At 37.3% G+C, this 13,067-nt stretch overlaps 1 non-coding gene across 1 annotated transcript; it reads left to right on the forward strand.

Moving 5' to 3' along the window:
- The first annotated feature begins 6,586 nt into the window (after positions 1–6,586).
- LOC111759387 (U6atac minor spliceosomal RNA) lies at positions 6,587–6,709 on the forward strand. Its single transcript, XR_002793384.1, has one exon. It is a non-coding gene; the product is annotated as a U6atac minor spliceosomal RNA (small nuclear RNA).
- Positions 6,710–13,067: the final 6,358 nt, after the last annotated feature.

Consider the following 13,067-nt stretch of genomic DNA (forward strand, 5'->3'; position numbering starts at 1 on the left):
AAATTTTGAGTTGTATATATGTCACTACAATAAAAAATAAAAAAAAAATCATAATGGTAGTGAACAAGTTATGAAATGTTTTAATAATCAATGCAAATCTTGACAATAGTTTTGAGGTAATGTGATACACTCATAATTGGTTAAAGGTGTCAAATGGTGCATACACCTGAAGAGACTCTGAGAAAAAGAAAGTATCTAACACAAAATTTGTTCACATGAGGCAAAAGAAATAGTGGAAATAGAAAAAAATTAAGCATATTGATTGAAAACCAAATAAACTATCAGGGGCAACTTTCAATTTACAAAAAAGCCTTAGCAATAGATGGACATCTTAAGCTAAAAGCTGCAAATGTTGCTGGAGTGGTTTCCTCAAGTGGGTGGCTTCAAGAACATGTACGCGCTATGCAATATGGAGTTAGTGGTGAAACTGTGAGTGTAGATTAAGTAGCTGTGAAGACACTCCTCCTGTGTTTTAAAAAAAGTGTTTTGTTAGATAAAGCTACACACTCTAGTTTAGGTTTTTAATTGTAATGAATCTGATCTCTAGGAAAGAAATTTTCTCAAAGATGTATATCTTGGAAGAAAAATTAAAAGTCTCAGTTTACAGTTTGTGAAAAATCTACTGATACCCAATGCAAAGACCAAAAGAGATATAACTTTCTAGAATTTTTATTAGGATTGTCAGTACTCTGCTTACAAAGTTGCATAGGTTATGAGTAATCTTCTCCATCCTTATTTTCCCCAGAAATTCTGTTGCTTTTTGTACACAATTTTCCAGAATATGAAGTTTTACAAGAATGCTTGTATCACTTTATAGCAGGAAGGCCTATATACCTCATAGGTTTGTCATGAGGATTAAATAAATTAACAGGTATAAAGTGCTTTGAAGAATGCTTGGCACATAATAATAGCAATAAATATTTACCCTTCATATTATCATCATGCCACTCTGTGGGAAAAATAATTTAAAATATTTGTACTGGCACAAGCCATTGTGGAAGACAGTTCGGTGGTTCTTCAGGAAGCTAACTATAGAGCTGCCATATGACCAGCAATCCCACTTTGGGGTATATACCCAGAAGAATTGAAAGCAAGGACACACACAGATATTTGCACACCAATGTTCATAGTGGCATTATTCACTATTGCCAAAAGTTGGAAGTAACCCGGGTCCATCATCAGATGAGTAGATAAGCAAATTGTGGCATCTTACTCAGCTGTAAGAAGGAATGCAGTTATTTTTTAAATATATTTTCATTTATTTTTAAAAGATACACAGATTATACAAAATGCCACATCAAAAAATATAGGAGGTTCCCACATGCCCCACTCCCCACACCCCCCCACCTTCTCACATTAACCACTTCCTTCATTAGTGTGGTACATTCATTGTAATTGATGAATATATTCCAGAGTACTGCTACACAGCATGGATTATAGTTTACATTGTAATTTACACTCTCTCCCAGTCCATTCAGTGGGATATGGCAGGATATATAATGTCCCGCATCTGTCCCTGCAATATCATACAGGATAACTCCAAGTCCGGAAAATGCCCCCGTATCACACTTCCTTTTTCCTCTCCCTGCCTTCAGCAATTCCTGTGGCCACTGTCTCCACATCAATGACGTAATTTCTCCATTGCTAGAGTCACAATACTTCTGTAGTAGAATACCAACAAGTCCACCCTAATCCATATTTTATTCCTTCATCCTGAGGACCCTGGGGTAGTGATGCCCATTCCACCTTCTTAACACACGGGACAACAGGGATGACTCTTGAACACCTTATGTTAAGTGAAGTAAAAAAGCCACGGAAGGACAAATATTACATGACCTCACTGATATGATAAGCAAATTGAGCAGACTCACAGAACTAGAGTCTGGAAGATATGTTATTAGGAGATAGGGAGTAGAGGGTGGTGAGCCCATGTTCATTACGGGCAAGATCTATGATAAGGTGGAAGCAGTTGGTTGGGCAGTGGATGGGGGTGATAGTGGTGCTGATGTGATTGGGTTTGATGGTGCTGGAATATGAGGGGGAAGAGGATGGGGAGCTTGGGTTGGACTATCCATGGAACTGCAGGGAGGGCTGGAGGAAGGAGAAGGTGACCTCTGGGATTTGTAGGTCTGTGGTTAAAACTACAATGGTGGGAATGTTCTTCTGGCAGATATGGCAAGGGAGGGTTACTGGTGCAGGGCATAGGGGGTGGGGGGATAACTGGGAAAGAGCACACCTAGGGCATACTTCTGTGGAATATGAAAGTGTTTATTTTGTCATAGTGTGTTATCTCAGTGGGTCAAGACCCACATAATAAATAAGAATATTTAAACTCCCATCCTGAGGAGAACATATTAATATGTTCTTAAGTAAAGGGGCAAGAATCACTCGAGAACATAGGCAGTGCCTAATGAAAGAAACAGACCAATATTTCAAGCTCTCAATATTATTGCATGCAGTTATGAACTTTATTCTTCAAAAATTGAAACTTAATAGTTACCATAGGTTACTATGGGAGAGGGAGGGAAGAATAGAATAGATGCAACATAGGGCATTTTTTTCTGCATGCTCTTACAATGACAGATACAAGCCATTTTAAATTTTGTCAAAACCTATAAAAGTGTATGGTGCAAAATGTAAATCATAATGTAAACCATTGACCATATAGTAGCAATGCTTCAATATTTGTGTATCAGTTGCAACAAATGTACCATGCACATATAAAATGTTAATAGGGGAGAATGGGAGAGGAGGAGGGGGTTGGGTATATAGGAATTCCCTATATTTTCTATGTGACTTTTCTGTAACCTAAAGCTTCTTTAAAGATAAAACACTTATTTTTGAAATAAGACACTGGAGGAACATATGGAGGAAATTGTCACTGTAATAAAAGATAACAGATTTCATCAACAGATGATGAAAGATGCACTAAAATTTTTTTTACTTTAAAAAATTTTTACTGTTTACTTATTTGTTATTTATTATATTTTATTTTCTTATTTTTATTTGTTTATTTTTTGGCTTTGTTTTTGTGTCAGTGATGGAGATATGTATGGGAAAAGGTGTACTTGGGGCATGCCTCTATGGAATATGAATATGTTCAAGTAGTCATGGAACATTGTCTTGGTGGGTGGAGACCCACACAATAACTGAGAGAATATTGAATTCCCATCCTGGGAAGTCCTGCTACATTCTCTAGTAGAGTAGCAAGGATCCCCTGAGTACATGGGCAGTGCCTAATGGAGGAAGACAGACCATTATACCAGGGCCTTAATATTGATGGTTGTACTTATGAAGCTTTTCTTGTGAAATTGAAACTTAGCCTAGTATTACATATTGCCTAAAAGTTACCTCCTGAAAGCCTCCTTGTTACTCAACTGTGGCCTGTCTCTAAGCCAAACTCAGCATATAAACGCACTACTTCCCCCTCAATGTGGCACATGATTCCTGGGGATGAGTCTCCCTGGCACTGAGGGATTATTACCAGGTGCCTAGTGATGCATTTAGAAAAAAAGACCTTGGTAAAAAGGGGGAACTGTTAAATACAAATGAATTTTTATGGCTAAGAGATTTCAGAGTGATCGGGTGGTCATTCCAGAGGTTATGCTTATGCATGTCTCAGTAGGATCTCGCTGACTGCCACAGTAAACAGTGCCTCATGGAAGGGGTCTCTATATGCTCCCCAATGTAACAGTTAGACTCATTCGTAATTTTCCTACACATGCTCTTCTGCCTCCTTTATTTGAACTTATAATTAGCACTATTGTTAAATATATGTCCCAGAGGCTTAAATCTTCTGTTCATATGCTAGTTGAGCTTTGAATCTCAGCAGAGTTGCAATACCTACTCTCCAGTTCATTAGACTTGTCCAGGACAATTAACAAAAGGATGATGATGGACAATGCCCATCCCAAAAAACAGATTATCTACAACTGCTAGCAAGACAGTTCCATCCATCTGCCCCATGGGATCTAAGACTTTTCTCAAACAGAAACAGAGTGGGCATCACCATCCCAAATCCTCAAGATTGAGGAATGAGCAAACATAAGGCAGGAATGCAACGATGTACTAAAATAGACTTATTCTAGCAATGGAAGACCTTGTATCATTGATATAAAGGCAGTGGCCACCAGAGGTTCTGTGGGGAGGAAGAGGGAAAAAGAGGTGTAATATGGGGCATTTTGGGGCCATTGGAATTGTCCTGCATGACACTGCAATGACAGATACAGGCCATTTATACATTTTGTCAAAACCTATAAAATTATGTGATGCAAAGTGTAAACTATAATGTAAACTATAGTCCATGGTTAGTAGCAAGGCTTCAATATGTGTTTATCAATTGTAACAAATGTGCCACACTAAATAAAAGATGTTGTTAATGGGGAAAAATGTGGGAGGGGGAGGGGGTGGGAATGAGGTATGTGGGAATCCCCTCTATTTTTGATGTAACACTTATGTAACCTAAAACTTCCTTTAAAAAATAATTTTAAAAATTTATACTGGCAAAGAACAATAGAAATATAAAGAAAATAGAAATGTCAGACAAATATGCATGTTTAGACTATGATAAATACATACCTTTTTTCAAAAGGATTGTTAATAAATGGTGCTGAAACAAGTGGCAAATGGAATATAGTAAAATTAGATCTATCTTTACCTTACATTGTGCAATATGTTAAATTTGAGATTGATTAAAGAATAAAATATGATAAATGAAACCATAAAATACTAGAAGAAGGAAAAGGTGATTATTTTAAAATGTTGGGATATGGAAGGAATTTCTAAGTATACTATCAAGGATGAAAATTATACAAATTTTATTTAAATATTTGTATAAAATGTAAAACTTCTGTATATCAAAACCACCAAGTAGTATCTACAGAATCCTAATTTTATATATAAATAATATAAAATTTTAACTGGCATATAAAATTAGATGGTAATGGATAAGCTGAGGGAAAAACTCCTACTGTAACATATATAACCAGGAAAATGAGTCGTTATTTTTAATCATTACAAAATTATTAAGAAAAATCAGGACACCCTGATTGAGAAAGGAGAAAGGACATGAAGGCAATTAAAAATGAAGCAATAAAAATTGCTTATAGGAAGCAGACTTGGCCCAATGGATAGGGCGTCCACTTACCACATGGGAGGTACAGTTCAAACCCCGGGCCTCCTTGACCTGTGTGGAGCTGGCCCATGCGCAGTGCTGATGCGTGCAAGGAGTGCCCTGCCACACAGGGGTGTCCCCCGCATAGGGGAGCCCCACGCACAAGGAGTGTACCCTGTAGGGAGAGCCGCCCAGTGTGAAAGAAAGTGCAGCCTGCCCAAGAATGGTGCCGCACTCACGGAGAGCTGACACAACAAGGTGGCTCAACAAAAAGAAACACAGATTCCTGGTGCCGCTGATAAGGATGGAAGCAGTCACAGAAGAACACACAGCGAATGGACACAGAGAGCAGACAACCGGGAGGGAGGGGGAAGGGGAGAGAAAAAATACAAAATAAATCTTAAAAAAAGAAAAAGGCTTATAAACATATTTCCTCTCTTGCAAGTTATAAAAAAGAGTTAAAACTGAAAGGGGATGCTATTTTATGTGCTGATCCAGTTAGCAAAGATTTTTGAAAAAGATAGTAGTTAACTGATAATTCAAGGCTGAGGGGTCAAAGATACTCTGATATACTGAAGATGGATTTGTTAATTGGTATAGTATTCTGAGGGACAATTAGGCAATATCTTTCTTTCTATATATTAATATAGTGATTATACTTTTTGTAAATCTGTCTAGTAAAGAAATGTATAAAGTCGTTTGTACAAATATGCTCATCACAAAGCTATTTATAAAGCGAAAATTTGAAAGTGTTCTAAATGCTAAACTGAAGAAAATTGATAAAATAATTTATGGGTACTGGGCAGAACCTGGATGATCTGAAAAACTTTTCAAGCTGAAAATTTAGTTTATAGGGGCTTTGACTAAGGAATAGAGTGGAAAAGGTATAAAAATATGGAAGAAATCAATGAAACTGAAAATAAAGGTAAAACTGGAATGATCTTTGTGCTGGACAAAGGTCCTTGTGCTGGAGCCCACTGTTCCTATCAAGTGCTCCCTCTTCCATGGTTGTGCCACTCACTATGTTCTAGTAACTGCACTCTTCTTTTCAGGCTTTACACTTTCAAGTTTGGCAATGGCTTCTCAAATATCTGAATGTTTCACCATCTTTTAGTAGTTCCTTTAACCTTGCCTAAAACTTTATAAATAATTGAAGCAATCTTCATTTATCTCTTTGAGTGTGCTCTTCTTTCTGAATGATGTGTCTAGTTTGTTCTAGATTAAGAATAAAAGAGATAAGTTAAATATGAATGCAAAAATACTCTTTAGATACAGATACAGAAAACATCAATATTAAAAAGATAAAAATGCTATCCACTACTTTATTTTAGTATATTTGAAAATTAAGTGACATTGTAAATTCCTAGGAAAAGACAAGATGACTTGGGAAAAAACAGGAAGTCTTACTAATTATTTAAATTAATGAATTGAAGTGGTAATAGTTAAAATTTTTCTAAAAGGAAAACAAATTTAGTGTTTTATGAAAGGAGAGAAGGTTAGCACTCCCCTTGACAAGGATGGAAGAGGCCCTTGTGCCTGTACAACACACATATGGTTAAGGCATTGCCACTTAGTGGCATCTAATCACTGTTTTTTTTTAAACACTTAACCTGTTAAAGGACATTTAGGCTGTTTCCATTTGGAGATTATTATAAATGAAGCTGATGTCAATATTTAAAAAAAAGATAAGAAAAGAAAGAAAAAAGATAAGAAAAGAAAACAAATTTAGGAGGTCTTACAGAAGAATTTTACTAAACTTTAGTTTTATCTTAAACTCTTCCAGAGGAGAGAGTAAGAAAATAAAAAGAGATCTATTCCTTATGGTGAGCTCTAAGGCCAATATAAACTTGATATAAAAATCTGACTAAAGCAAACGAGAGACGAAAATTACAGATCCATAACTTATAAATGTAGAAGCAACTATTCCTACTCACAATAAAAATTATCAAATATTAGAAAACATTTGTAACTGTAACTATTATGAAAATACCCAATGTATATTTGAACATTTTTATGTATCTAATAAACATACCCTGGAGACGAGTATGTTTAACCCAACCATGTGTCCCCCATCAGTAACACCCCACACCAGTGCTCCTCCCCTGCCATAGTTGAACCCCTCTGTGGTCCAAAACTTATTAAAAAATGAAGCCTAATATATTGCCAAATTCAATTAATAGGAAAATGAAATAGTAGTGATAGGTTTAAAGATTAGAAATAGGATACATACTAATTTAGAAAAACTAAATAGAGTAATTTTTCAAATTATTTGAAAAGTAAGAAACTTGTACACTGAAAACTACAAAAGATTGTTGAAAGAAATTAAAGAATCTCTAAAGAAATGGAAAGACATTGCATGTTTTTAGACTAGCCCATGTAGTATTGTTAAAATGGCAGTACTCCTTAAACTGATCTACAGATTTAATGCAATCCCTTTTTAAATCCCATATGACTTCTTTTGCAGAATTTGACAAGCAGTTTCTAAAATATATATGGCAATGCAAAGGATCCAGAATAACCAAAACAATTCTGAAAAAGAACAAATTTTGAGGATTCGTACTTCATGATTTAAGAACCTACTACAAAGGTACAGTAATCATGACAATGTGATATTGGCCTAAGGATAGCTATATGAATCGATGAAATGGAGTGAAGGGTCTGGAGATAAATCCTCACATTTATGGTCAAATGATTTTAGACAAGGATGTCAAGAAAACTCAATGGTAAAATAATTGTATTTTCATCAAATGGTGCTGAGACAACTGGATATCTACATGAAAAAAAATGCATTTGGACCCTCCACCTCACTTATATACAAAAATTCACTAAAAATGGATCATACCAATATTAGTACAATACCTAAGACCATCAAACTCATAGACAATTTAGTAATAGTAAAATCTTTGTGACCGTATGTTAGGCAGTGGTTTCTTAGAAGCAATACCAAAAGCACAAACAACAAAAGGAAAAAATGATAAATTGGATTTCATAGATTAAAAAATGTGTACTTCAAAAGACACCATCATAAAAGTGAAAAGACAATCCACAGAAAGGGAGAAATATTTTCAAATCATGTATCTGGTAAAAGATTTGTATCAAGAGTATATTAAGAAGTGTTACAACTCAAGTTAAAAAGACAACCCAAGTGAGAAACAGACTAAGGGTTTGTATGGACATTTCTTCAAAGAAGATATATAAATGGTCAATAAGCACATGAAAAGATGGTCAGAATCATTAGTCACTAGGGGAAGGCAAGTCGAAACCACATTGAGTTACTACTTCACATCTACCAGAATGACTAAAACAAAAAAGATAATGATAAGGGAAGCGGTTGTGGCTCAATCAGTTGGGCTCCTGTCTACCATATGGAGACCCTGGGTTCACGTCCCAGGGCCTCCTTGGGAAGGCAGGCTCACCCACATGCTGAGAGTCACTGGCCCTGTGTGTGGCCGAGTGCTGCCCGGCCCACAAGCGCTGTGGAGAGCTAAGGTGATGCAACAAAAAAGGGAGACAAGCAGAAACACAAAAGAGTATGCAGCAAATGACACAGAGAACAGACAGCAGGCGAGCCGCAAGAGGGAGGGAGGATAAATAAATAAATACAGACACAGAAGAATGCACAGTGAATGAACACAGAGAGCAGACAACAAGCAAAAAAGCTGCAAGGGAGGGTGAGAGTGATAAAAAAAGACAATGATAAGTGTTGAAAAAGATATGGAGAAATATGAACCTTCATTCATTGTTGGTGAGAATGTAAAATGTTGTAGCCAGTTTGGAAACAAACCCCTATGACAGCTTCTTAAGATGTTAACTATATGACCCAATGATTCTACTCCTAGGTATATAGCCAAGAAAAATTAAACTATATGTCCACTCAAAAACTTGTGCACAAATATTCATAGCAACCTTATTCATAATAGTAAAAAAATAGAAACAACTGAAGTGTTCATCAACTGATGAATGGTTAACAAAACGTGGTATATCCATACAATGGATTATTATTCAGCAATAAAAAGGAACAAGGTACTGATAGATGTTACAACATAGATGAACCTCAAAATCATTATGCTAAGTGAAAGAAGCCTGTCACAAATGACCACATATTGTATGATTCCATTGATGTGAAAGGTTCAGAGTAGGCAAATCCATACAGGTAGAAAGTAGATTAACAGTTGTCCATGGCTTGGGGTAGGGGGTCAGGGAAAATAGGTAGCAACTACTAATGGGTTTCTTTATGGAGTCATAAAAATGTTTCAAAATTAGTGGTAATGGTTGCACAATTTAGTACATAGGTGAAAAACCACTGAATTGTACACTTTAAAAGGGTAGATTTTAAGGTATGTGAATTACATCTCAATAAAGTTGTTTTTTAAAAAAAGTCACAAGATTATCTAAAATATACAGAAAAAACTTTTGTTAAAATTCATCACTTATTCGTGATAACTTAAAAAAATTAAAGTAGGAGCATGTTTTAGTTTGCTAAAGGCTTCTGGGAGCAATATACTAGCAATGGGTTGGTTTTTATAATGGGAACTTATTTCGTTAAAAGCTTACAGTTCTGAGGCCATGGAAGTGTCCAAATCAAGGTTTCATCAGGAGATGCTGTCTCACCAAGTTGTAGCTGTGGGTGATCAGTCATATGGCTCCCTTTCCTCCAGGCCTCATCTCTTTCAGACTTTAGGGGACCTCTTTCCATGCTTCTGTGCTCTGTAGATTGCAACCTCCAGACTCCTGAACCTCTTTCTCAGCCTCTTGGAATTTCTCTGTCTCTGCAGCTCTTTTCTGTGTCTGTGGCTTTTTAGTTGTCTCTTTTTAAAGGCCTCCAGTTAAAGGATTAATACCCATGCTGGGTCCTGCAATCTATTCAAAGGTCCTTAAATGAACCAAGATATCTAATGAATCAAAAGTAACTTAATTGAATCTAATCAAAAGGTCCCACTTACAATGGGTTTACAGGCACAATAGGTTCACTTTAAGAAAAGGATTTTCTGGGGTCCACAAAAGAGTCAAACCAGCACAGAATAGAAGGCAGTATCCTTAAGTTGATAAATGGTTATAGCAAAATCAATATGTATTTTATATCTAACCTTTAAACTCATCGCTATATTCCATTTTACTAGTAAAGGAACCTGACATTATATTGGGCTTCACTTTTCAGGAAGGTTTGGATCACAGAGTGGTTCAACAATGGCAGCGGAGGAATACTGGTATGGGATGTTATTGACAGGCGATATATGGTTGACAGGGAGTTATACAGGCATGTGTCCAGGGTGCATGGAAATGTTTGGATATACTCATAGTGGAAACAATTAAAAACAACAGCTGGGGGGGGTACTGGGTTACTGGTCGGGGGGGGGGCTCTGTCATGCTGTCATGGTCCCTAGGGGAGCAGCGGCAGTCCCCCAGGTGTAACGGTAAGGATCAGGAAGGAATGAGGGTCCAACAGTGAGCCCCTGATACTAATGACTATGCTTGTGAGCCTATACACCTGAAATACGAACAAGGCCTAGAGCAGCACTGTGCCTAAGAGTTCCCTCCTGACAGCCTCTGTGTTACTCGAATGTGGCCAGTCTCGAAGCCAAACTCAGAATGTAAATGCAATGCCTTCCCCCCAGCGTGGGACATGACACCTGGGGATGAGCCTCCCTGGCACTGAGGGATCACTACCAAGTACCAACTGATGACATAACTAGAAAATGACCTTGAATTAAAGGTTCAACGCGGACCAGCAGAATATCCCTGTCTACATATAATAACAGGAGTTAAAAATGCTGTTTGACCTAAAGTAAGGGGGAAATGGAAAGGACAAATGAGTTCATATGGCTATGAGTCTCTAAAAAAGAGTCTGGAGGTTGTCAGGATTGCCCTTATGCACACCTGAGCAGAGTCTCAGAGACAGATAAAGTAGATGCAACCCCAGGTATTGGTCCTTTTGAGGGTTAAAGAGATCCACAGGTTCTATGGTCATGGCAGATGGGGTTCACTGCCATGTCAGTTGGTCCTTCTTTGGAGTTGGTGTTTCTGCGTGATGGAGCTGGACTCAGATGGGATCTCTTTCCACAAGCCCTTCATGCTACTTTACTGGAATTGTAGTTGGTGCTGGGATTTAAGATATATCTAGGGGATTTGAATCTCTGGACTGACAATATGATAGCCAGGCCCTGAGCCGCAACAGACTTCAGCTCCTACATTCTGATTTATTGGACTTACCCCACTCAGCTAACATGGAGCTGAAGAATGTCAACCACCACACCATGGAACCTAGAGTACCTACAACTGAAAACAGGAGGATTGCATCCAGTATCCATGTGGAATCTAAACCCCCTCTTGACATAGATGTGGAATGGACACAACCAAGCCAAGGTCCACAGGAAGGAGGAATACAGGAAGGATTAGAGTGGACTTAATGATATTCTATTCATAAACTATTGTGGTTAATAATCGAGAAAATGTGGTATTGGCGTGGAAAAAGTGGCCATGGTGGCTGCTGGGTGCGGGGAATGGGAGGAAGAGATGAGATGTGGAGGCATTTTCGGGACTTGGAGTTGTCCTGGGTGGTGCTCCAGGGACAATTGCCGGACATCGTATGTCCTCCCATGGCCCACTGGATGGAACATGGGAGAGTGTGGGCTATGGTGTGGACCACAGGCCGTGGGGTGCAGCAATGCCCAGAGATGTACTCACCAGATGCAACGGATGTGTCATGATGATGGGGGAGAGTGTTACTGTGGGGGGAGTGGTGGGGTGGGGGCAGTAGGCGTTAATGGGGACCTCCTATTTTTTGAATGTAATATTTTTTAAAAAATGAATAAGTTGAGTAGAATTTGGGGAAAAAAATGGTTATAGCAAACAACAACAACACTCAAACAGAAGTTATTCTAATGAGGTAACATTAGAAACTTTCCCTTAAATCCAGGAACAAGAAATCTCACTATCACCTTTGCTATTCAACATTTTATTGGAGATCATAAAGTAAAATAAGAAAAAGAGATTAAAGTCATAAAGATTGGAAAAGAAGAAACAAAACTGTCATTAATTTAAGAGAATATGATTGCTTACATAGAAAATCTCAAAAATCGGAAATTATTAGATATAGGTATAAGATCAATATTTTTTGATCAATGTAAGATCAATACATTTTGTATATTTTATTTTAATTTATGATCAGTATATTTTGTATATTTGTATAGGTATAAGATCAATATACAAAAGTGAATATATTTCTGCACAACACTATGAAACAATTAGTAAATGTGAGTTTTTAAAACACCATTTTCCCACAGTGTCACACTAGTTTCTATAAAATCCTGGGAAATGTTTGGATAATACATGCCACTTGGTGAAAATTAGTTTTAGAGTCTCAACTTTGGCTGTATATGAGAATCACCTTGGCAAATATAATTATATCCCAAAGCGCAGCCAAACCCAATGCTCAGTTTCTAAGGTAGGACACAAACATCATTTGTTTCAAAGCTCTCCATCTGATTCCAAAGTGCACAAAGTCTAAGAGTAGACTATTAAGCTCATTGGCATTTCCTGATGTGTAATCATTTAATTAGCCTAATAGGCTCAGATGTTGTGAAACCCATAGTAAAATTTTATATTTTTACACGGTCTTCCCTAACTGTCTTCCTAACATATGAAGTGACTATACTCATTGGAAATTACCTCATTTGGTAAGGGACATTTTATAAAATATATGCTCTTTTGCAAAAATCCCTTACTCCTAAGGACGAAGGGAATTTTCCTCTCTTCTGTGTTTGGAGAGGCCATAAGAAATGTGCTATTTATAACAGTTCCATATAATTTTGTTATATGGAGCAGCTCCTGTGTCTGGGTAACTGCCTGGAAGCTGAGGGAGATAGTGCAATAGATGACATGGTCTTTTCCTGGAAGACTTTGTAGTAATGTTTCTGCAATGGTCAAAAGTGATGCTTTGTCCATCTCTGTGTTA

The sequence above is a fragment of the Dasypus novemcinctus genome, chromosome 5 (assembly GCF_030445035.2).
Source record: "Dasypus novemcinctus isolate mDasNov1 chromosome 5, mDasNov1.1.hap2, whole genome shotgun sequence".
Lineage (NCBI taxonomy): Eukaryota > Metazoa > Chordata > Mammalia > Cingulata > Dasypodidae > Dasypus > Dasypus novemcinctus.